Raw genomic sequence first — 25,303 nt, forward strand, 5'->3', positions numbered from 1 at the left:
CAAATAAGCCCTTCACCATGATCGGATGGCATCTATATAAGGATATATGGATTTTCGAATGCCACCTCACATCACGCAGAAGGAAAACGACCAAGTCTAGCCACAAACAAAGCCTTCCATCATGGTCGGCGCCCCAGGCTCCTCTTCGCGCCCACATGGCCCTCAAGAGGGTGATTGGCAAAGTTGCTCCATGCCTCATCTTCAGGTAAGCCGGCACCAGACGCAGGGCTACCTCCCCCTCATAGATCTAGTCCCCGTTCGAGCGGGGTTGTATTCAATAGCAATGACACGATGGCTGAGAACTTCCCCAACCCACATAAGGAGGAGAGGGTGTGCTTAGTCCCAGTTCTGCTCCGGGGCCTGGGATTTCCAGTCCATCCCTTCCTCCGGGGGTTATTAGAATTTTACGGCATCCAACTACACAACCTCACCCTAGGTTTGATTCTGCACAACTCAGGTTTTGTTGCCCTCTGCGAGCTATTCCTAGGCATCGAGGCCCATTTTGGATTATGGAGGAAATTATTTTGCCTCGTTCCCCGCCACCGAGGGGGTTCCATATTTGAAGTGGGCGGTGCCGAAGTATGGCGTATTGCCAGATCCGGATACCTTGTAGGAACACCTAAAGAGGTATACCTGCAGTGGTCTTCGGAATGGTTCTATATGGATGGCATTCCGCTGCCGGATCCAATCAGGTACGGCCTCCCTGAATTTTCCAGCGCTCCTCTAAAGAAGTGCCTCAACTGGCATCCCCGAAGTCCTAAGGAAGAGGACAGTGCGGATATAAAGAGGTTGGTCAGCAAGGTCAGGCTGCTCGCCCACCCCGAACTCTTGATAGTTGAGGTCATGGCGATTGTAATAAAGAGGTGTGTTCAGCATCTCCAATCCAGAGTAACTCCCTGATGGTGTTACAACAGAGAAGACGATGCGTCCCATTACAAACGGTAAGGTTCGGACACCCCAGCCGAACTGGCTTCAATTTTGGCTGATCTGTACAAGGGAGAAAAAGAAGATTTTCTCTGGCTAAACTGTCGGGAGGCTTATTGTATGTACACCCCTATTGAATGGGTAAGATCTCGATCATCTGTGCTTATTTTATTGCATTACAGACACTAGTCGAATTCGCTCGTTATTGCCGCCAACAGTCATGGAGGAGGATGACCGAGGACATCCACTGTCCCGCTCCCCAGCCAGAGGATCATAATCATGATGAAGATCCTGGCTTTTGCAAGGATCCGGACATATACATAGAATTCGACGATGGGGTACTCTATCAAGCGAGCCCTGACGGTTCGGAAGTGGCTATCACCGCCAACTACCCTCGCCTTTACCCATTCTACATCGTGAGTATCCAGAGGCTTCCTAAGAGGAGGTCCTCATCTGCATCCTTACCTGTTGTACTGATCCGAATTTTAATAGGATCGGTGCTCTAGGGACCGTATCTCCTCGAGGGCGGCCCCTACACAAGGCCGTCGTTCAAAATGAAAAGGGACCGGGAGTATAGTGGATACCTCACAGTCTTCCAAGAGGTATGTGTGCTTTAATGCATGCCTAGGCACGAGTCTGGGTTGTTAAGAGTCTCCCTTTTTATCCTTGACATCAGGAGGAGTACGTGGGAGATGGTGGGAAAACGCCCGATTGGCCAAATGTCCACTAATCCGGTGTCGGACTCGTCAACTAGGACGCGAGCCGACACCACGCCCGCTCCGCCTCCTCAAGAGAATTCAGATGATGTATCGGTCACGATTCCAAAGTGGAGAGCGCGATGAATCACCGTCGATTAAAGGAGGCTATGCGTGCACCGGCCTTGTCCGAACAAGAAGTCACCACACTGAGTTTGAAAGATGCATATATCTGAGCCGCTCGAGACGGCCTTGTCGGGGTCATTCAACTGTTCTCCAAGAATATACACGTAAAATTGGATGCAATTTGTATGGTCATATGCCAGTAGCCCCCGAGACTTGAAACCGTGAAGCAAACCGATTTAAGGATCGATAATTTTTGCACGTACTGCAAGAAAAGAACACTATGCTAGCACAGGAGCTGAACACAAACCAGACGCAACTGAATGCGGTCACCGCCAAACTAGCAGAATTGAAAGAGACCGCGACGGGCGCGTCTAGGGAGAAAAAAATTGAGGAGGAAAAGGATAAACAATCCAAAGAGATAGAGAGCTTGAAGGCTCAGCTATCAGCCACTCAGAAGGAAAATGAAAAGCTGAAGGGCAGCATGTTCGGTATGTCTTCCCCTCTTATTCAGAACCACCATAGGCACTCATGTTTAGTCCATAATGTGGAATATCATGAATTTGTTGTGATAGGTCTGTTAACTAGTCGGCCAGAAGAGGAAGTATCCGGGTTTCAAGGCGACGTGCTAAAGGACTGCCCTCCGTGCATGCTCGGGCCCGGAAAGCCATGAGGAGTATGGTGAAGGCGTTACGGCCATCTGATTCCCCTCTAGAAAGTATGGAGGGCCTGGCAAACCTGTTCAAAGGTGCCCGGCACCGATTCGAGCTATGGAAGACATATGCCTATCGAGAAGGCGCACGAGAAGCCTAGGCCATGGTGAAGACACGCTTCATGAAACTGGATCCGAATCATATGGCTCAAGTAGGACCCCAGGGACCAGATGGGAAGGAAATCCCTTTAAATTTTGTATATGATCAAGTAATGATCACTACGAAATATTCGCAGGAAGACTGTAGATTAGACAGCCTTATAGATGGAATAAAGAAGGAATAGGTTTTTGACTTAATGTATCAGTGTACATTTATGATCAACCTTTGGTTAGATCCGAACATGTGAAATGATTTTGTCATCGCAGGCTTTCGGCTTTAACCTCTAGACCAAAATGGTGGAGTGGGTTTCCGGATACTTAGGACAATAGGAAATATCTTTCCGGAAACCAGGCAACCCAGCCATTATGCTCAAATAAACAAAAAATTCGAGTTCGGGATGTATGTTATATTACGTATGTAAGAAACATCTTCCAAGGAAAATAGTTCTGTTAAAGGTTCCTTTCCTTGGGTCGGTATATTATGATTACACATGCCAAGGCGTGTGGTCTGTAATACGGAAAACCCGTCTCGAAGTGCTTAAAGATGGTTGCAATATGGCAACAATTTGTCGTTTTAGTGCCGACCAATTATTCCCTTAAGAACGCTAGCTTTCGGCTTCACCCGTCTGAGCTACATGTCCGAATGACCCGGTTGTAACAATCGCAGAGGTGCTCCCTTTATGCCCTAGCCGAACAATCGGGAATGTAGGGCACAAGCACAGGAGCGAGGCAAACCAGCTTGGCAAAAACTTAAGTCATAGAGGTGCATATAATGGAAAAAGGATGTATATCCGCAAATGACACATATATTCTGAGCACTAGGCTTGGTATAATAATAAGCTTCTACTTACAGAAGCCCCCAGTCGTGGTGGGGTGTGTACATTTAAGGATGTGTACCCCTCAAGTGGTCGTCTTATCCGAACGCACCATGGGAAACGTATAAAAAGGAAAAAGGGAAAAATAAAAGGAGACAAAAGAACAAATAATAAGCATGGCCGTACTTATGCATAGAATCTTCGGATCCGGGCAGCGTTCCAAGGGTTCGGCTCTAAGCGATTATCCGATGCATTGCGAAGGCAATAGGCTCCTCCAATGAGAACTTCATCTATAATGAAGGAACCTTCCCATTTTGGCTTGAGTTTGTCCTTTTTCTTCTCTGGGAGGCGTAAAACAAGCTCACCAGCGTTATAAGTCTTTGCCCGCACTTCTCTGCTTTGGTATCTTCGAGCTAGTTGTTGATAGAGTGCGGAACGGGCTTTTGCGACATCGCGCTCCTCCTCTAGGCCATCTAAGTCGTCCTGTCGATTGAGCTCGGCCTTTCTCTCTTCATACATGCGCACTCGAGGTGAATCATGAATAATGTCGCCGGGCAAGACAGCCTCTGCGCCGTACATCATGAAGAACGGTGTGTATCCGGTCGTGCGGTTGGGCGTGGTCCGCGGCCCCCAGAGTACGGAGTCAAGTTCCTCGACCCAGTGTTTATCTAACTCCTTTAGGGATCGCACAAGTCTGGGTATGATGCCGCTCATTATCAGGCCATTAGCCCGTTTGACTTGACCGTTTGTTTGAGGGTGATATATGGGGGCGTAATCGAGCTTGATGCCCAGGTTAGCACACCAACTTTTTACCTCATCGGCTGTGAAGTTAGAGCCGTTGTCAGTAATAATGATGTGCAGGACACCATAACGGTGTACAACACCGGATATAAAATCTATCACCGGTTCGGCTTCAGCTGTTTTTACTGATTTGGCCTCTATCCACTTAGTGAATTTATCCACCATGACTAGTAAATATTTCTTCTTGTGGGTTCCCCCTTTAAGGGGTCTGACCATGTCTAGCCCCCAAACCACGAAAGGCCAGGTAATGGGGATTATTCTTAGGGCAGTGGGTGGCATGTGGCTTTGATTGGCGAAGAGCTGGCATCCGACACAGTGTTGTACAAGGGCCTGTGTGTCTGCTCGGGCTGTGGGCTAGAAGAAACCTGTACGGAAAGCCATGCTTATGAGGGCCCGAGCTGTGGCATGATGGCCGCCGAGGCCATCATGTATTTTGGCCAAGAGCTGTCGCCCCTCCTCTTCGCAGATACATCTTTGAAGAACTCCAGTAGTGCTTTTCTTGTAGAGTTCTCCTTCGTGAACTTTGTAGGCTTTAGAGCGTCGAACTATGCGATGGGCCTCGTTCTAGTCATCGAGGAGCTCCAGCCTATTAAGGTAGGCTAAGAAGGGTTCGGTCCATGGAGCAATTACCACAATGATTGCTTGGGCGGAAGATGTTGGTTCAGTGCCCGAGCCCCCGATGATATTTGAATCGTGTTCGGCATCCGGGGGCGTGATCGGCGCCGGACTGGTATTTCCGCTCTCGTCCTACCATACCATGGATGGCTTGAAAAGCCTTTCCGAAAAGGTGTTAGGCGGGACGGGGTCGCGCTTAGCGCCCCATTCGATTAAGGATGTATGATGTTTGATTACTGTCCCAAGTCACATGATGAAACTTGAGCCCCTCAAACCGAGCTGATATTTTGAGTACAGCATTGTGGTAGGCCGCCATCTTTGGATCTTTTGCATCGAATTTTCCATTTATTTCCGATATCGCGAGGTTCGAATCCCCACGCACCTCCATGCGTTGTATGCCCATAGAAACGGCCATCCGGGGTCCATGCAGTAGTGCTTCATATCCGGCCATGTTATTGGAGTCCGTATACATGATTTGTAATACATAACGGACTGTGTCCCCTGTAGGGGATGTTAGGATGACACCGGCCCCCAATCCAGCTAACACTTTGGAGTCGTCGAAGTACATCACCCAGTTGGAGTATGTGTTGTACTCTTTAGGGAGTTCGGCTTCTGTCCATTCGGTGACAAAGTCGGCCAACACCTGAGATTTAATAGCTCGGCGTGGCTTGTATGTCATTTCAAATGGTACGAGCTCGATAGCCCATTTGGCAATGTGGCCGGTGGCATCTCAATTGTTTATGATGTCGTTGAGTGGCACTTCGGAAGCCACCATGATCGAGCACTCTTGAAAGTAGTGTCGCAGCTTTCGAGATGCCATGAAGACCGCATACGCTATCTTTTGATAGTGCGGGTATTAGGATTTACATGGTGTAAGGTGCTACCTCTTGAGCATGTGTTGGTTTTCCCTTGAAGAGGAAAGGGTGGTGCAGCAAAGTAGTGTAAGTATTTCCCTCTATTTTTTAGAACCAAGGTATCAATCCAGTAGGAGACAATGCGCAAGTCACCTAGTACCTGCACAAACAATCAAGAACCTTGCAACCAACGCGATAAAGGGGTTGTCAATCCCTTCATGGTCACTCGCAAAAGTGAAATCTAATAAAGATAGTAAAGTAAATATTTTGGTATTTTTGTTGTATAGATTGGAAAGTCAAGATTGCAAAATAGTAAACGAGATGCGACGTAAATAAAAGAGATGCAATATAATAAGAAAGAGACCTGGGGGCCATAGGTTTCACTAGTGGCTTCTCTCAAGATAGCATGTATTACGGTGGTGAACAAATTACTGTCGAGCAATTGATAGAAAAGCACATAGTTATGAGAATATCTAGGCAATGATCATGAATATAGGCATCACGTCCGTGTCAAGTAGATCGAAACGATTCTGCATCTACTACTATTACTCCACACATCGACCGCTATCCATCATGCATCTAGAGTATTAAGTTCATAAGAACAGAGTAACGCTTTAAGCAAGATGACATGATGTAGAGGGATAAACTCAAGCAATATGATATAAACTCAATCTTTTTATCCTCGATGGAAACAATACAATACGTGCCGATTCCCTTTCTGTCACTGGGATCGAGCACCGCAAGATTGAACCCAAAGCTAAGCACTTCTCCCATTGCAAGAAAGATCAATCTAGTAGGCCAAACTAAACTGATAATTCGAAGAGACTTGCAAAGATATCAAATCATGCATATAAGAATTCAGAGAAGAACCAAATAATATTCATAGATAATCTTGTTCATAAACCCACAATTCATCGGATCTCGGCAAACACACTGCAAAAGAGTATTACATCGAATAGATCTCCAAGAACATTGAGGAGAACTTTCTATTGAGAATCAAAGAGAGAGAAGAAGCCATCTGGCTAATAACTATGGACCCGAAGGTCTGTGGTAAACTACTCACGCTTCATCAGAGAGGCTATGGTGTTGATGTAGAAGCCCTCCATGATCGATCCCCCCTCCGGCAGATCGCCGAAAGAGGCCCCAAGATGGGATCTCATGGGTACAGAAGGTTGCGGTGGTGGAAAGTGGTTTCGTTGCTCTCTCTGATGTTTCTAGGGTATAAGAGTATATGTAGGCGAAAGAAGTATGTCGGTGGAGCTACGAGGGGCCCACGAGGGTGGGGGCGCGCCCTCCTGCCTCGTGGTGTTCCAGAGTTCAACTCCAAGTCTTCTGGTTTGCTTTCAGTCCAAGAAAGATCGTCGCGAAGGTTTCATTCCGTTTGGTATTCCTTTTCTGTGAAACTCTAAAATAGGCAAAAAAACAGCAACTGGCACTGGGCCTCCGGTTAATAGGTTAGTCCCGAAGATAATATAAAACAGCATATTAAAGCCCATTAAACATCCAAAACAGATAATATAATAGCATCGAACAATCAAAAATTATAGATACGTTGGAGACGTATCATAAGGACTGTCGATACATAGTATACTAGTTTTTGGAGTGGGAATTTGTGTCCCTCTTCCTCTCGTTCGACGACGAGCATAGCGCTCACTACCTGGTGAGTTGCTAATATGTACAGTAGCATAGGTTCGCCAACATTTGGTGCAGCAAGAATTGGGTTGTTTGCTAACAATGTTTTTATTTCTTGCAACCCGGTTGTTGCTGCATTCGTCCACTCAAAGCGGTCGATATGTCAGAGCAGGCGATAAAGTGGGAGTGCCTTTTCTCCCAATTTGGAGATAAAGCGGCTCAAGGCTGCCATGCACCCAGCTAGTTTTTGGACCTGCTTTTGGTCTGTTCGCATTGCCAATTGTGACAGGGCTTGGATTTTGGCTGGATTTGCTTCGATTCCTCTATTGGAAACAATGAACCCGAGTAGCTTTTTGGACGGGACGCCGAAAACGCATTTTTCTAGATTGAGCCGTATGTCGTATGTTCGAAGGTTGTCGAATATAAGGAGCAAGTCGTCCACCAATGATTCAACATGTTTAGTTTTGATGACTACATCATCTACATATGCCTCCACCGTCTTGCCGATTTGTTTTTTCAGGCATGTTTGAATCATGCGTTGGTAAGTGGCGCCGGCGTTTTTGAGTCCGAAAGGCATGTTTGAATCATGCATTGGTAAGTGGCGCTGGCGTTTTCAAGTAGTTTGGCTAGCTCCTACCCCATATCTTGTCGCTTGGGTTCAGAAAATCGTCGCAGCATCTGCTTGACTGGTTTAAACCCCTTTATTATATTGAGGTTGTGTTCGGCCAGTCTGCGTGGGATTCCTGGCATATCCGAAGAGTGCCAGGCAAAGATGTCCCAATTTTCGCAAAGAAACACTCTTAGAGCGGTGTCGATTGTTGGATCCAGCTGTGCTCCAATGGATGATGTTTTATTAGGATCCATTGGGTGTACTTGAAATTTGACTATTTCGTCTGCTGGCTTAAAGGAAGTGGACTTGGGCTTCTTGTCGAGGATTACATTGTCCTTGTCCATTGTAGAGCGTAGAGTGGTTAATTCCTCGGCCGCAAGGGCCTCGGATAGCGCCTCGAGGGCCAGGGATGTAGTTTTGTTTTCGGCGCGGAGTGCTATATCCGGATCACTAGTGATAGTGATAACTCCGTTCGGCCCTAGCATTTTGAGCTTCATATACCCTTAATGGGGTATGGCCTGAAAGCGTATGAATGCGTCTCGCCCTAACAGGCCATGATATCCGCTGTTGAAAGGTGCCACGTGGAAGAGCAACTCTTCGGACCTATAGTTCTCCGGCGTGCCGAATACGATGTCGAGTTTGATCTTCCCCGAGCTTCGTGCTTCTTGACTGGGGATGATGCCTCAAAAAGTGGTGTCACTTTGTTCAATGCGACTTTTGTCCATCTACAATTTCTGGAGTGTATCTTCGTAGATGAGGTTTGCTACCTCTTGAGCATCCGTTGGTTTTCCCTTGAAGAGGAAAGGGTGATGCAGCAAAGTAGCATAAGTATTTCCCTCAGTTTTTGAGAACCAAGGTATCAATTCAGTAGGAGACTACACACAAGTCGCCTAGTATCTGCACAAACAAATAAGAACCTCACAACCAACGTGATAAAGGGGTTGTCAATCCCTTCACGGTCACTTACGAAAGTGAGATCTGATAAAGATAATAAGATAAATATTTTTGGTATTTTTGTTGTATAGATTGGAAAATAAATATTGCAAAATAAACGGCAACAGAAATGGCTAGTTGATGGAAAACTAATATGATGTAAAGTAGTCCCAGGGGCCAAAGGTTTCACTAGTGGATTCTCTCATGATAGCATATATTACGGTGGGTGAAGAAATTACTGCCGAGCAATTGATAGAAAAGTGCATAGTTATGAGAATATCCAGGCATGATCATGAACATAGGCATCACGTCCGTGTCAAGTAGACTGAAACGATTCTGCATCTACTACTATTACTCCACACATAAACCGCTATCCAGCATGCATCTAGAGTATTAAGTTCATAAGAACAGAGTAACGCATTAGGGAAGATGACATGATGTAGAGGGATAAACTCAAGCAATATGATATAAACCCCATCTTTTTATCCTCGATGAGAACAATAAAATATGTGTCGGCTCCCTTTCTGTCACTGGGATCGAGCACTGCTACCTCTTGAGCATGCGTTGGTTTTCCCTTGAAGAGGAAAGGGTGATGCAGCAAAGTAGCGTAAGTATTTCTCTCAGTTTTTTAGAACCAAGGTATCAATCCAGCAGGAGACTAAATGCAAGTCGCCTAGTACCTGCACAAACAAGCAAGAACCTCGCAACCAACACGATAAAGGGGTTATCAATCCCTTCACGGTCACATACGAAAGTGAGATCTTATAAAGATAATAAGATAAATATTTTTGGTATTTTTGTTGTATAGATTGTAAAATAAACGGCGGCAGAAATGGCTAGTTGACGGGAAACTAATATGATGTAAAGTAGACCCGAGGGCCATAGGTTTCACTAGTGGCTTCTCTCATGATAGCATATATTACGGTGGGTGAACAAATTACTGCCTAGAAATTAATAGAAAAGCGCATAGTTATGATGATATCTAGGCATGATCAGGAACATAGGCATCACGTTTGTGTCAAGTAGACCAAAACGATTCTGCATCTACTACTATTACTCCACACATCGACCACTATCCAGCATGCATCTAGAGTATTAAGTTCTTAAGAATAGAGTTACGCATTAGGCAAGATGACATGATGTAGAGGGATAAACTCAAGCAATATGATATAAACCCCATCTTTTCATCCTCGATGGCAACAATACAATACATGTCGGTTCCCTTTCTGTCACTGGGATCGAGCACCGCAAGATTGAACCCAAAGCTAAGCACTTCTCCCATTGCAAGAAAGATCAATCTAGTAGGCTAAACCAAACTGATAATTCGAAGAGACTTGAAAAGATATCAAATCATGCATATAAGAATTCAAAGAAGAATCAAGTATTGTTTATAGATAATCTTAATCATAAACCCACAATTCATCGGATCTCGGCAAGCACACTACAAAAAGAATTACATCGAATAGATCTCGAAGAGCATCGAGGAGAACTTTGTATTGAGATCCAAAGAGAGAGAAGAATCCATCTACCTAATAACTATGGACCCGAAGGTCTGTGGTAAACTACTCACACATCATTGCAGAGGCTATGGTGTTGATGTAGAAGCCCCCCGTGATCGAATCCCCCTCCGGTAGATCGCCGGAAAAGGTCCCCAGATGTGATCTCATGGGTATAGAAGGTTGCGGTGGTGGAAAAGTGGTTTCGTGGCTCCTTTGGATGTTTTTAGGGTATAAGATTATATATAGGCGAAAGAAGTAGGTCGGTGGATCCACGAGGGGTCCATGAGGGTGGGGGCGCGCCGCCCTACCTCATGGCCGCCTCGTTGCTTCCTTGGCCTCCGCTCCAAGTCTCATGGATTGCGTTTGTTCCAAAAAAAGATCCTCATGAAGGTTTCATTCCGTTTGGATTCCGTTCGATATTCCTTTTCTACGGAACACTGAAATAGGCATAAAAAATAGCAATTTGCACTGGGCCTTCGGTTAATAGGTTAGTCCCAAAAATAATATAAAAGTGCATAATAAAGCCCATTAAACATCCAAAATAGATAATATAATAGCATGGAACAATCAAAAATTATAGATACTTTGGAGACGTATCAAGCATCCCCAGGCTTAATTCCTGCTCGTCCTCAAGTAGGTAAATGATAAAAACAGAATTTTTGATGTGGAATGCTACCTAACATAATTTTCAATCTAATTTTCTTTATTGCAGCATGAATGTTTATATCCAAAAGATTCTAGATAAAAGTTTAATATTGACATAAAAATAATAATACTTCAAGCATGCTTACCAAGCAATTATGTCTTATCAAAATAACATAGCCAAAGAAAGCTTATCCCTGCAAAATAATATAGTTTGGCCATGCTTCATTTTCATCACACAAAATGCTCCCATCATGCACAACCCCGATGACAAGCCAACCAATTGTTTCATACTTAGCCTTTTCAAACTCTTTCAACTTTCACGCAATATATGAGCGCGAGCCATGGACATAGCACCATGGGTGGAATAGAATATGATGATGGAGATTGTGTGAGAAGACAAAAAGGAGAAAGTCTCACATTGACGCGGCTAATCAACGGGCTAGGTAGATGCCCATCAATTGATGTCAATGCAAGGAGTAGGGATTGCCATGCAACGGATGCACTATAGCTATAAATATATGAAAGCTCAACAAAAGAAACTAAGTGAGTCTGCATCCAACTTGCTTGCTCACGAAAATCTAGGGCATTTTTGAGGAAGCCCATCATTGGAATATACAAAAGAGGGGATGCCTTCCGGGGCATCCCCAAGCTTAGGCTTTTGGTTGTCCTTGTTACCTTGGGGTGCCTTGGGCGTCCCCAAGCTTAGGCTCTTGCCACTCCTTGTTCTGAAATCCATCAAATCTTTACCCAAAAACTTGAAAACTTCACAACACAAAACTCAACAGAAAATCTCATGAACTCCATTAGTATAAGAAAACAAATCACCACCTTAAGGTACTGTAATAAACTCATTCTTTATTTATACTGGTGTTAAAACTACTATATTCCAACTTCTCTATGGTTCATACCGCCTGATACTAGCCATAGATTCATCAAAATAAGCAAACAACACATGAAAAACAGAATCTGTCAAAAACAGAACAGTCTGTAGTAATCTGTTGGTTTCGAATACATCTGTAACTACAAAAATCCTGAGAAATTAGGACGTCCTAAATAATTTTTATATTGATCTACTGCAGTTGGAATCAGTATTTTATCGCTCTCTGCTAAAAAATGAAAATTATTCTCGTGAGCGCATACTTTCTATTTTTTTCAGCAAGATCAAATAACAATCATCCAAGAAGATCCTAAAGGCTTTACTTGGCACAAACACTAATCGAAACATAAAAACACAATAATAACAGAGGATAGATGATTTATTTATTACTAAACAGGAACAAAAAGCAAGGAACAAAAATAAAATTGGGTTGCCTCCCAACATGCGCTATCGTTTAACGCCCCAAGCTAGGCATAAAAACAAGAATAGATCTAGGTATTGTCCTCTTTGGTATGAAATCCATATGTGGCTCTCATAATAGATTCATAAGGTAATTTAATTTTCTTTCTAGTAAAGTGTCCATGCCTTTCCTTAACGGAAATTGGAATCTAATATTTCCTTCTTCCATGTCAATAATTGCACCAATCATTCTAAGGAAAGGTCTACAAAGAATAATAGGACATGTAGGATTGCAATCTATATCAAGAACAATGAAATCTACGGGCACATAATTCCTATTTGCAACAATAAGAACATCATTAATCCTTCCCATAGGTTTCTTAATGGTGGAATCTGCAAGATGCAAATTTAAAGAACAATCATCAAATTCACGGAAACCTAACACATCACACAAAGTTTTTGGAATCGTGGAAACACTAGAACCCAAATCACATAAAGCATAGCATTCATAATCTTTAATTTTAATTTTAATAGTAGGTTCCCACTCATCATAAAGTTTTCTAGGGGTAGAAACTTCTAGTTCAAGCTTTTCTTTATAAGATTGCATTAAAGCATCAGCGATATTTTTAGTAAAAGCTTTATTTTGATCATAAGCATGAGGAGAATTTAGCACGGATTGCAACAAGAAAATACAATCTATCAAAGAGCAATTATCCTAATTAAATTCTTTGAAATCCAAAATAGTGGGTTCATTTCTATGTAAAGTTTTGACCTTTTCAATCCCAGTTTTACCAATTTTTGCATCAAGATTTAAAAACTCGAAATCATTGGGACGCGTTCTAACTAAAGTTGACTCATCTCTAGTCCCATATTTATTAAGATTCATATTGGCAAACAAAGATTTAATAGGAGACACACCAATCACTTTTAGATCTTCATCATTATTATCAGGAAAACTAGAAGAACACGCCTTCACAAAGCAATCCTTTTTAGCACGCATCCTAGCGGTTCTTTCTTTGCACTCATCAATGGAAATTCTCTTGGCTTTGAGAGACTCATTGATATCATGCTTAGGAGGAATAGATCTAAGTTTCAAAGAATCAACATCAATAGAAATTCTATCCACGTTCCTAGCCAACTCATCAATCTTAAGAATCTTTTCTTCAATCAAAGCATTAAAATGTTGGAGAACGCAGAAATTTCAAAAAAAATCCTACGCACACGCAAGATCATCGTGATGCGTAGCAACGAGAGGGGAGAGTATCGTCCATGTACCCTCGTAGACCATAAGCGGAAGCGTTATGAGAACGCGGTTGACATAGTCATACATCTTCACGGTCCGACCGATCCAAGTACCGAACGTACGGCACCTTCGAGTTCAGCACACGTTCAGCTCGGTGACGTCCCACAAACTCCGATCCAGCAGAGCCTTGAGGGAGAGTTCCGTCAGCACGACGGTGTGATGACGGTGATGATGATGCTACCGACGCAGGGCTTCGCCTAAGCACCGCTACGATATGACCGAGGTGGATTATGATGGAAGGGGGCACCGCACACGGCTAAAAGATCAACTGATCAACTTGTGTGTCCATGGGGTGCCCCCCTGCCCCCATATATAAAGGAGGGAGGAGGAGGAGGCCGGCCCTAGGGGGCGTGCCAAGTGTGGGGAGTCCTACTAGGATTCCCAAGTCCTAGTAGGATTCCCCTTTTCCTTTCCGGAGTAGGAGAGAAGAAAGAAGGAAAGAGAGAGGGAGTATGAAAGGGCAAGGGGGGCGCCGCCCCCTTTCCCATAGTCCAGTTCGGACCCAAGGGGGGCACGCGCCTCCTTCCCTTTGTCCTGCCTCCTCTATTCCCGTATGGCCCAATAACGCCCAATACTTCTCCCGGCGAATTCCCGTAACTCTCCAGTACTCCGAAAAATACCTGAATCACTCGAAACCTTTCCGATGTCCGAATATAGCCTTCCAATATATAGATCTTTATGTCTCGACCATTTTGAGACTCCTCGTCATGTCCCCGATCTCATCCAGGACTCCGAACAAACTTCGGTCATCAAATAACATAACTCATAACACAAAACTTTAAGCGTGCGGACTCTACGAGTTCGAGAACTATGTAGACATGACCGAGACTCATCTCCGGTCAATAACCAATAGCGGAACATGGATGCTCATATTGGTTCCTACATATTCTATGAAGATCTTTATCGGTCAAACCGCACAACAACATACATTGTTCCCTTTTTCATCGGTATGTTACTAGCCCGCGATTCGATCGTCGGTATCTCAATACCTCGTTCAATCTCGTTACCGGCAAGTCTCTTTACTCGTTCCGTAATGCATCATCCCGCAACTAACTCATTAGTCACAATGCTTGCAAGGCTTATAGTGATGTGCATTACCGAGAGGGCCCAGAGATACCTCTTTGACAATCGGAGTGACAAATCCCAATCTTGATCCATGCCAACTCAACAAACACCATCGAAGACACCTGTAGAGCACCTTTATAATCACACAGTTACGTTGTGACGTTTGGTAGCACACAAAGTATTCCTCCGGTATTCGGGAGTTGCATGATCTCATAGTCATAGGAACATGTATAGTCATGAAGAAAGCAATAACAACAAACTAAACGATCATCGTGCTAAGCTAACGGGTGGGTCAAGTCAATCACATCATTCTCTAATGATGTGATCCCACTAATCAAATGACAACTCATGTCTATGGTTAGGAAACATAACCATCATTGATTCAACGAGCTAGTCCAGTGGAGGCAAACTAGTGACACTCTGTTTGTCTGTGTATTCACACATGTACTAAGTTTGCGGTTAATACAATTCTAGCATGAATAATAAACATTTATCATGATATAAGGAAATATAAATAACAACTTTATTATTGCCTCTAGGGCATATTTCCTTCAGTCTCCCACTTGCACTAGAGTCAATAATCTAGTTCACATATTTATGTGATTAGTTCACATATCAATTTGACTAATACCCAAATGGTTTACTAGATTCAATAATCTAATTCACATTGCTATGTGATTAACACCCAAAGAGTGATCATGTTTTGCTTGTGAGAGAAGTTTAGTCTACGGGTGTGCTACATACAGATCCGTATGTATATCACAAATTTCTTTGTCTACAATGCTCTGCACGTAGCTATTCCAGCTAATTGCTCCCACTTTCAATATGTATCCAGATCGATACTTAGAGTCATCTAGATCGATGTAAAAAGCTTGCATCGACATAACTCTTTACGACAAATTCTTTTTATCACCTCCATAACCGAGAAATATTTCCTTACACCTCTAAGGATAATTTTGACTATTGTCCAGTGATCTACTCCTAGATCACTATTGTACTCCCTTGCCAGAATCATGCTAAGGTATACAATAGGACTGGTAAATAGCATAGCATACATTATAGAACCTATGACTGAGGCATAGGGAATGACTTTTCATTCTCTTTCTATTTTCTGTTGTGGTCGGGTTTTGAGTCTTTACTCAACTTCACACCTTGCAACACAGGCAAGAACTCCTTCTTTGACTGTTCCATTTTGAACTACTTCAAAATCTTGTCAAGGTATGTACTCATTGAAAAAACATATCAAGCGTCTTGATCAATCTCTATAGATCTTGATGCTCAATGAGTAAGCAGCTTCATCGAAGTCTTTCTTTGAAAAACTCTTTTCAAACACTCATTTATGCTTTCCAGAAAATTCTACATTATTTCCGATCAACAAATATGTCATTCACATATACTTATCAGAAATGTTGTAGTGCTCCCACTCACTTTCTTGTAAAAATAGGCATCACCGCAAGTCTGTATAAAACCATATGCTTTGATCAACTCATCAAAGCGTATATTCCAACTCCGAGATGCTTGCACTAGTCCATAGATTGATCGCTGGAGCTTGCACATTTTTGTTAGCACCTTTTGGATCGACAAAACCTTCTGGTTGCATCATATACAACTCTTCTTTAAGAAATCCATTAAGGAATGTAGTTTTGACATCTATTTGCCAGATTTCATAAAATGTGGCAATTTTCTAACATGATTTGGACAGACTTAAGCATCGCTACAAGTGAGAAAATCTCATCGTAGTCAACACCTTGATCTTGTCGAAAACATTTTGCGACAATTCGAGCTTTGTAGATAGTAACACTACTATCAGCGTCCGTCTTCCTCTTGAAGATCCATTTATTCTCAATGACTCACCGATCATCGGGCAAGTCAATCAAAGTCCATACTTTGTTCTCATACATGGATCCCATCTCAAATTTCATGGCCTCAAGCCATTTTGTGGAATCTGGGCTCATCATCGCTTCCCCATAGTTCATAGGTTCGGCATGGTCTAGTAACATGACTTTCAGAACAGGATTACCATACCACTCTTGTGCGGACCGTACTCAGGCTGACCTACGAGGTTCGGTAGTAACTTGATCTGAAGTTTCATGATCATCATCATTAGCTTCCTCACTAATTGGTGTAGGAATCACTGGAACTGATTTCTGTGATGAACTACTTTCCAATTCGGGAGAAGGTACAATTACCTCACCAAGTTCTACATTCCTCCCACTCACTTCTTTCGAGAGAAACTTCTTCTCTAGAAAGGATCCACTCTTAGCAACAAAGATCATGTCTTTCGGATCTTTGATAGAAGGTGTAACCAACAGTTTCCTTTGGGTATACTATGAAGACACATTTCTCCGATTTGGGTTCGAGCTTATCAGGTTGAAACTTTTTCACATAAGCATCATAGCCCCAAACTTTAAGAAACGACAGCTTAGGTTTCTTGCTAAACCACAGTTCATATGGTGTCGTCTCAACGGATTTAGATGGTGCCCTATTTAACGTGAATGCAGCTGTCTCTAATGCATAACCCCAAAATGATAGTGATAAATAGGTAAGAGGCATCATAGATCGCACATTATCTAATAAAGTACGGTTATGACGTTCAGACACACCATTACGCTGTAGTGTTCCAGGTGGCGTGAGTTGCGAAACTATTCCGCATTGTTTCAAATGAAGACCAGACTCTTAACTCAAATATTCTCCTCAACGATCAGTCGCAGAAACTTTATTTTCTTGTTACGATGATTTTCAACTTCACTCTGAAATTCCTTGAACTTTTCAAATGTTTCAGACTTATGTTTCATCAAGTAGATATACCCATATCTTCTTAAATCATCTGTGAAGGTCAGAAAATAACGATACCTGCCGCGAGCCTCAACACTCATCGGATTGCATACATCAGTATGTATTATTTTCAATAAGTCAGTTGCTTGCTCCATTGTTTCGGAGAACGGAGTTTTAATCATCTTGCCCACAAGGCATGGTTGGCAAGCATCAAATGATTCATAACCAAGTGATTCCCAAAGCCCATTAGCATGGAGTTTCTTCATGCATTTTACACCAATATGACGTAAACGACAATGCCACATATAAGTTGCACTATCATTATTAACTTTGCATCTTTTGGCTTCAATACTATGAATATGTGTATCACTACGACCGAGATTCAATAAACCATTCACCTTGGGTGTATGACCTTAGAAGGTTTTATTCATGTAAACAGAACACCAATTATTCTCTGACTTTAAATGAATAACCATATTGCAATAAACATGATCAAATCATATTCATGCTTAACGCAAACACCAAATAACATTTATTTAGGTTCAACACTAATCCCAAAAGTATAGGGAGTGTGCGATGATGATCATATCAATCTTGGAACCACTTCCAACACACATCGTCACTTCACCCTTAACTAGTCTCTGTTCATTCTGCAAATCCTGTTTCGAGTTACTAATCTTAGCAACTGAACCATTATCAAATACTGAGGGGTTGCTATAAACACTAGTAAAGTACACATCAATAACATGTATATCAAATATACCATTGTTCACTTTGCCATCCTTCTTATCCGCCAAATACTTGGGGCAGTTCTGCTTCCAGTGACCAGTCCCTTTGAAGTAGAAGCACTTAGTCTTAGGCTTAGGTCCAGACTTGGGCTTCTTCACTTGAGCAGCAACTTGCTTGCCATTCTTCTTGAAGTTCCCCTTCTTCCCTTTGCCCTTTTCTTGAAACTAGTGGTCTTGTCAACCATCAACATTTGATGCTTTTCTTGATTTCTACCTTCGTCGATTTTAGCATCACGAAGAGCTTGGGAATCTCTTCCGTTATCCCTTGCATATTATAGTTCATCACGAAGTTCTAGTAACTTCGTGATAGTGACTAGAGAACTCCGTCAATCACTATCTTATCAAGTGATTGTAGTACTCACACATTCTTCGCAAGAACATTTTATCGCGTGCCATTGAGAATAATTAATCATAATATTATCTAGGAGTTTAGTAGCTTCTCCTAAAGTGATTTCCATAAAAGTGCCTCCCGTGGCCGAATCTAAAAGATTTCCAGAAGCAAAATTCAATCCAGCATAAATTTTTGTATAATCATCCATAAATTCAAACCATGTGTAGGGCAATTGCGTATCATTAATTTCATCCTCTCCCACGCTTGTGCAACATGCTCATGATCAAGTTGTTTAAATTTCATATTGCAAGAAAGATCAATCTAGTAGGCCAAACCAAACTGATAATTCGAAGAGACTTGCAAAGATATCAAATCATGCATATAATAATTCAGAGAAGAATCAAATATTGTACATAGATAGTCTTAATCATAAACCCACAATTCATCGGATCTTGGCAAACACACCGCAAAAAGAATTACATCTAATAGATCTCCAAGAACATCGAGGAGAACTTTGTATTGAGATCCAAAGAGAGAGAAGAAGCCAGCTAGCAAATAACTATGGACCCGAAGATTTGTGGTAAACTACTCACACATCATCGGAGAGGCTATGGTGTTGATGTAGAAGCCCTCCGTGATCGAATCCCCCTCCGGCAGATCACCGGAAAAGGTCCCCAGATGGGATCTCATGGGTACAGAAGGTTGCGGTGGTGGAAAAGTGGTTTCGTGGATCCCTTGGGTCTTTTCAGGCTATAAGAGTATATATAGACGAAAGAAGTAGGTCGATGGAGCTACGCGAGGCCCACGAGGGTGGGGACGCGCCTGCCCCTGGGCGCGCCGCCCTACCTCGTGGTCACCTCGTTGCTTCCTTTACCTCCACTCCAAGTCTCCTGGATTGCGTTTGTTCCAAAAAAGATCCTCGCGAAGGTTTCGTTCCGTTTGGGTTCCTTTTGATATTCCTTTTCTGCGAAACACTGAAATAGGAAAAAAAAACAGCAATTTGCACTGGGCCTTTGGTTAATAGGTTAGTCCAAAAAATAATATAAAAGTGCATAATAAAGCCCATTAAACATCCAAAACAGATAATATAATAGCATGGAACAATCAAAAATTATAGATACGTTGGAGATGTATCAAGGTTCAGTCCCTTGCCGCCGTCCGTGAGCACTTTTGTGAGCCGAAAGCCATCCACTATTGGGTTTAAAATCAAAGCGGCTAGTGCTCAGACTGATCCGGCCCTTGGCTCGTCATCGGCGGTGAAGGTTATCGCCATGTCGTTACAAGGATTTATTGTGGCTACCTGGTTGACTTCGGCAAGCTCGCATAATGCCCTTTTGCGCCGGTTGTTAGAAGAAAAGGTCTCGAAGATCGTAAAAACGTTGAGATCGGCATCCTCCGAAGAGTGCCTCTCTGGAGTAATGTTCGTGAGCATGGCCTCGCCGCTCTTAGCCACCTGCCGGAGTACCCAACATGCCCGAAGGCTATGTTTGGTTCAGTATTCGGCGTCGTATGTATCTGACAGGTTTTATTGAGCAGGTCGTCAAGGACAATTCTGTGTCTCGTAAAGGGCTTGACTTTTTTTTCCATGGGGTGATGATCAGGTGCCCCGTAAGGGTGCATCCTTTTTGTCCCACCGAGCTTTCTGGGCCTTCCAGGTGCTTTCCATTATGTTGTACTCCCGTACGATGTGTGCCAAATCTGCAAAGTGCAGTATGCAGCGGCAGTTGAGGGCATTAAGGATTCCCTCGTTCGTACAGTTGCAGTAAAATACTAAGACCGTGTCATCGTCGTCGTAGCAATCTTTGATCTTGTTTTTAACATAGAGGAATCTGGCCCAAAAGTGGTGGACCATTTCCTCAGGTTGCTGCCATACATACATTAGGTCGCATACATCTGGAGGACCTGAATTGCTTGGGGAATATTGCTTGTGGTGGGTGGGTGATGTCGCTTGAAGCTACGTGATATTTCCCCAAAGAGGAAGGGATGATGCAACACGGCGGCGGTAGGTATTTCCCTCATATATGAAACCAAGGTTATCGAACCAGTAGGAGAACCAAGCAACACAACATAAACAGCACCTGCACACAAATAACAACTTCTCGCAACCTGACATGTTAAAGGGGTTGCCAATCCCTTATGGGGTACGACGCCTCAAGATAGGCAAACAGGCATGAGGTAAATTTGTAGTAGATTGATAGATTGAACGCTAAGTAACTAAATAAGAATAAATTGCAGCAAAGTATTTTTGGGTTTTTGGTTTAGTAGATCTGAAAATAAAAGCAAGAGAAAAGTATATCACAAAGGCCAATATATGAGAAAGAAGACCCGGGGGCCGTAGGTTTCACTAGTGGCTTCTCTCGAGAAAAATAGCAAACGGTGGGTAAACAAATTACTGTTGGGAAATTGATAGAATGTCGAATAATTATGACGATATCCAGGCAATGGTCATTATATAGGCATCACGTCCAAGATTAGTAGACCGACTCCTGCCTGCATCTACTACTATTACTCCACACATCGACCGCTATCTAGCATGCATCTAGTGTATTAAGTTCATGGAGAAATGGAGTAATGCAATAACAAAGATGACCTGATGTAGACAAGATCTATCTATGTAGAGATAGACCCCGTCGTTTTATCCTTAGTAGCAACGATACATACGTGTCGGTTCCCTTTCTGTCACTCGGATCAAGCACCGTAAGATCGAACCCACTACAAAGTAGCTATTCCCATTGCAATATAAATAGATCAAGTTGGCCAAACAAAACCCAAATATCGGAGAAGAAATACAAGGCTATAAGAGATCATGCATAAAAGTTATCAAAGAAACTCAAATAGTTTCATGGATACAAAAACATAGATCTGGTCATAAACTCAAAGTTCATCGATCCCAACAAACACGCCGCAAAAGAGTTACATCATATGGATCCCCAAGAGACCATTGTATTGAGACTCGAGAGAGAGAGAGAGAGAGATGAAGCCATCTAGCTACTAACTACGGACCCGAAGGTCTACAAAGAACTACTCACGCATCATCGGAGAGGCACCAATGGAGGTGGTGAACCCCATCCGAGATGGTGTCTAGATTGGAGCTGGTGGTTTTGTACTATGCGGCGACTGGATCAATATTTCGTCGACTCCCCTAGGTTTTATGGAATATTGGGGTATTTATAGAGCAAAGAGGCGGTCCGGGGGCACCCGAGGTGGGCACAACCCACCAGGGCGCGCCCTGGTGGGTTGTGCCTCCATCGGGGCACCCCCCAGGCGCAGCCAGGGCCCATTGTGTTCCTTCTGGACAATAAAAATTCTCTGTAAAGTTTCGGGGCATTTGGACTCTGTCTGATATTGATTTTATGCGATGTGAAAAACATGGAAAAGCAGCAACTGGCACTTGGCACTATGTCAATAGGTTAGTACCAAAAAATGATATAAAATGACTATAAAATGATTATAAAACATCCAACATTGATAATATAACAGCATGGAACAATAAAAAATAATATATACGTTGGAGACGTATCAGCATCCCCAAGCTTAACTCCTACTTGTCCTCGAGTAGGTAAGTAATAAAAATAGAATTTTTGATGTGGAATGTTACCTAACATGTAATATCATATTTCTTTTCTTTATAGCATGGACATTTGGACTTTTAGTTGTTCAAAGCAGTAGTCTAGTTTTGACATGATAATTTAGATACTCAAGCATATCAACAAGCAACCATGTCTTTCAAAATATCAACGCTAAAATAACTTATCCCTAGCTTGTCATGCTCAACCATTGATCCATTCATGAAACACATTCGAATATTAGCAATACCCAATACTTAAGTGCGATCATATTGCCTCCTAGTTGGTGCTTTTATAAGAGAAGATGGAGACTCAAAATAAAAATTGCATAAAGTAAAAGAAAGGCCCTTCGCAGAGGGAAGTAGGGATTTGTAGAGGTGCCAAAGCTCAAAGCGAAAAACTTAGAGATAAAAACATTTTGGGAGGTGTATCCATCCCACCAATGAAAATGACTCAGAGTTCCCAATACTTTCCATGCTTAGATATATCATATGCGGTTCCCAAACAGAAAATAGAGTTTATTCCTTTTTCCACCATACTTTCACTTTCCATGGCTAACCGTATCCACGGGTGCCCTCCATACCAACACTTCCCAAGGAATTTATTATTAGACAACATAAAATAAATTCATTTTTTTGCATTTCGGGACTCGGCATCTGTCGGTGTCAAAACCGGCTGATCTCGGGTAGGGGGTCCTGAACTGTGCGTCTGAGGATCGAAGGTAACAAAAGACAAGGGACACGATGTTTACCCAGGTTTGGGACCTCTTAATGGAGGTAATGCCCTACTTCCTGCTTGATTGACTTTGATGAGTATAGGGGTTACAAGAGTTGATCTACCTCGAGATCATAATGGCTAAACCCTAGATGTCTAGCATGTATGATTATGATTGCCTCTACGTTCTAAACCCTCCCTTTTATATAGACACCGGAGGGGCCTAGGGTTGTACAGAGTCAGTTTACAGAAGAAGGAATCTTCATATCCGAACGAAAAGCTTGCCATCCACGCAAAGGAGAGTCTCGTTCGGACACGGGGGAAGGCCTTCTATCTTGTATCTTCTTGGCCCATTAGTCCGGCCCATGTCACAAAGACTGGACACACAGGGACCCCCTAATCCAGGACTCCCTCAGTAGCCCCTGAACCAGGCTTCAATGACGATGTTTCCGGCGTGCAGTTTGTCTTAAGCATTGCAAGGCGGGTTCCTCCTCCGAATACTTCAAAGTAGTTGAACAACAGAACTATATCCAGTGATGTATAATAGTTACAACCTTGGACCACAAGGGTAAAATACTTAAACAAAAATAGGCTATGTCCACTGACAACTTTTTTGGCGAGACATTATGTTCTGGCCTTATTATTGTTTTCAACCGTTTTTAGCTTCCCGCTTCGTAATTCGAGGCACGGTTCCTCATTGACACGTCTTGTCAAAGCAGAGATGGTGTCCCCTCATTGTGGGATTCTCATCAATACGGGTTTGGGTAATCAAATCGTGCTGTTTTGCATGACCCTTGGGAATAGGCGAGTTTTAAGGCTCGTGGGGCCGCTTGATATTCGCTACCTTTTTAAGAGGATAAGAATCCATCTCTTCTCCCCACGCCTTCTCCTTCCTCCGCCCATCCGTCCTCGAGCTCCAGCGCCCAAGTCCCAATCTTTACCACCGACACCAAATACTCCGGCCATGTCCGGATCTGGCTCGCAAGGCAAGTGGATGACCTCCTCAGTGACGGAGAAGGACATCAAGGAGCTCCAGGAGGCGAGGTACCTGACAGCGGAAATCCGACATAGACTCCCTGCCAAGGAGCAAGTTATCCCCACTCCAGAGCCCGGTGAGAGGGTTGTCTTCCTCCCTCACTTTCTTCGCGGGCTAGGGTTTCCCCTCCACCCCTTTGTTCGTGGTCTCATGTTCTATTACAGGCTAGATTTTCATGATCTGGCCCCGAACTCCTTCCGCCACATCTTGGCGTTTATCGTCATGTGTGAGGCATTCCTCCGCATCCCTCCACACTTCGGCATGAGGATCAAGATTTTCAACGTGAAGCCGAAGGTGGTTGACAGGCAACACACGGATTGTGGCAGTGACATGGTGAGCAAGCTTCCCAAAGTTATCTGACCCGAAGGGGCCTTTGTGGAGACCATTAAGATATGGCAGTAGGAGTGGTTTTATATCAGTAAGTGCATCTAGTGCCACCCCTAGTTGGTTTTGGAGTATTGACGACAAACCTAGTTGAGGGACTAATGTGTTTGTGAGAATTGCAGGATAACACAGGTAGAAGTCCCCCATTGATTCGGTTTTCCTACCAGAGATGACCCCTAAAAATGTATGAAGACATTGAAGTCAAAGGTGGTAAGTGAAGACATTCACCTTGAAGACTATGACAAGAGAAGACATCGCATGAAGACTATGGAGCGCGAAGACTTAGATCTTTCGTAGTTCTTTTTCTTCTTTGTTGAGTCATAGGAACCACCGTACTGTTAAGTGGGGTCCAAGAAAACCAGTCAGAATGACTATAGTGCTGCTTAACCAAAATCCTATGTCTTCGAGTGAAGACTATGAGAGCGAATCTTGTTCAGAGTTGGATAAGTTAGCTTTGCTTGTAGCCCAAGTAAAGTTGTCGTGTGTGTTTGAAATATGACCATTGGAACACGTGTCAGTTCCTTAGTGACCCAGGGCCATTTTGGACAAATCAGGTCGGGTTGCATAGTGGCTATAAATAGCCCACCCCCTACAACCATAAACGGTTGGCTGCTCAGAGTTCAAGTACGGCTTTTGTCATTTGAGAGCAACCCACCTCGAAGCCTTTGAGAGAGAATTCCTTGAGAGGATAAAGCCCTAACCACCTAGAGCCAAAGAGTGTTAGGCATCACTTAAGTCTTCTTGTCTGTGTGATCTGAAGACTTATTACACTTGAGGACTGTGAATCTTCCAGCCGGTTAGGCGTCGCGTTCTGAGCATCCAAGAGTCATTGTGGATCGTTGGTGAACGTAGTCTGTGAAGGTTTGGAAGTCTACCTTGAAGACTTACCAGAGTAATTGGGCGAGGACTGGGTGTCCTTATCTCAAGGGGAATAAGGTGAAGACGAGGTCTTCTGAGTTGAATCTCAGCCTCCCTAACCAAACGTACAGTTGTCACAGCAATTGGAACTGGTCCAACAAATCATTGTCTTCAACGAGTCACTGGTTTCATCCTTCCCTTCCCTTACTTACTATTGGTTCTTGTGAAGTCATTGTACGATAGCATCACC

The sequence above is a fragment of the Triticum dicoccoides genome, chromosome 4A (genome assembly GCF_002162155.2).
Source record: "Triticum dicoccoides isolate Atlit2015 ecotype Zavitan chromosome 4A, WEW_v2.0, whole genome shotgun sequence".
Classification (NCBI taxonomy): Eukaryota; Viridiplantae; Streptophyta; class Magnoliopsida; order Poales; family Poaceae; genus Triticum; species Triticum dicoccoides.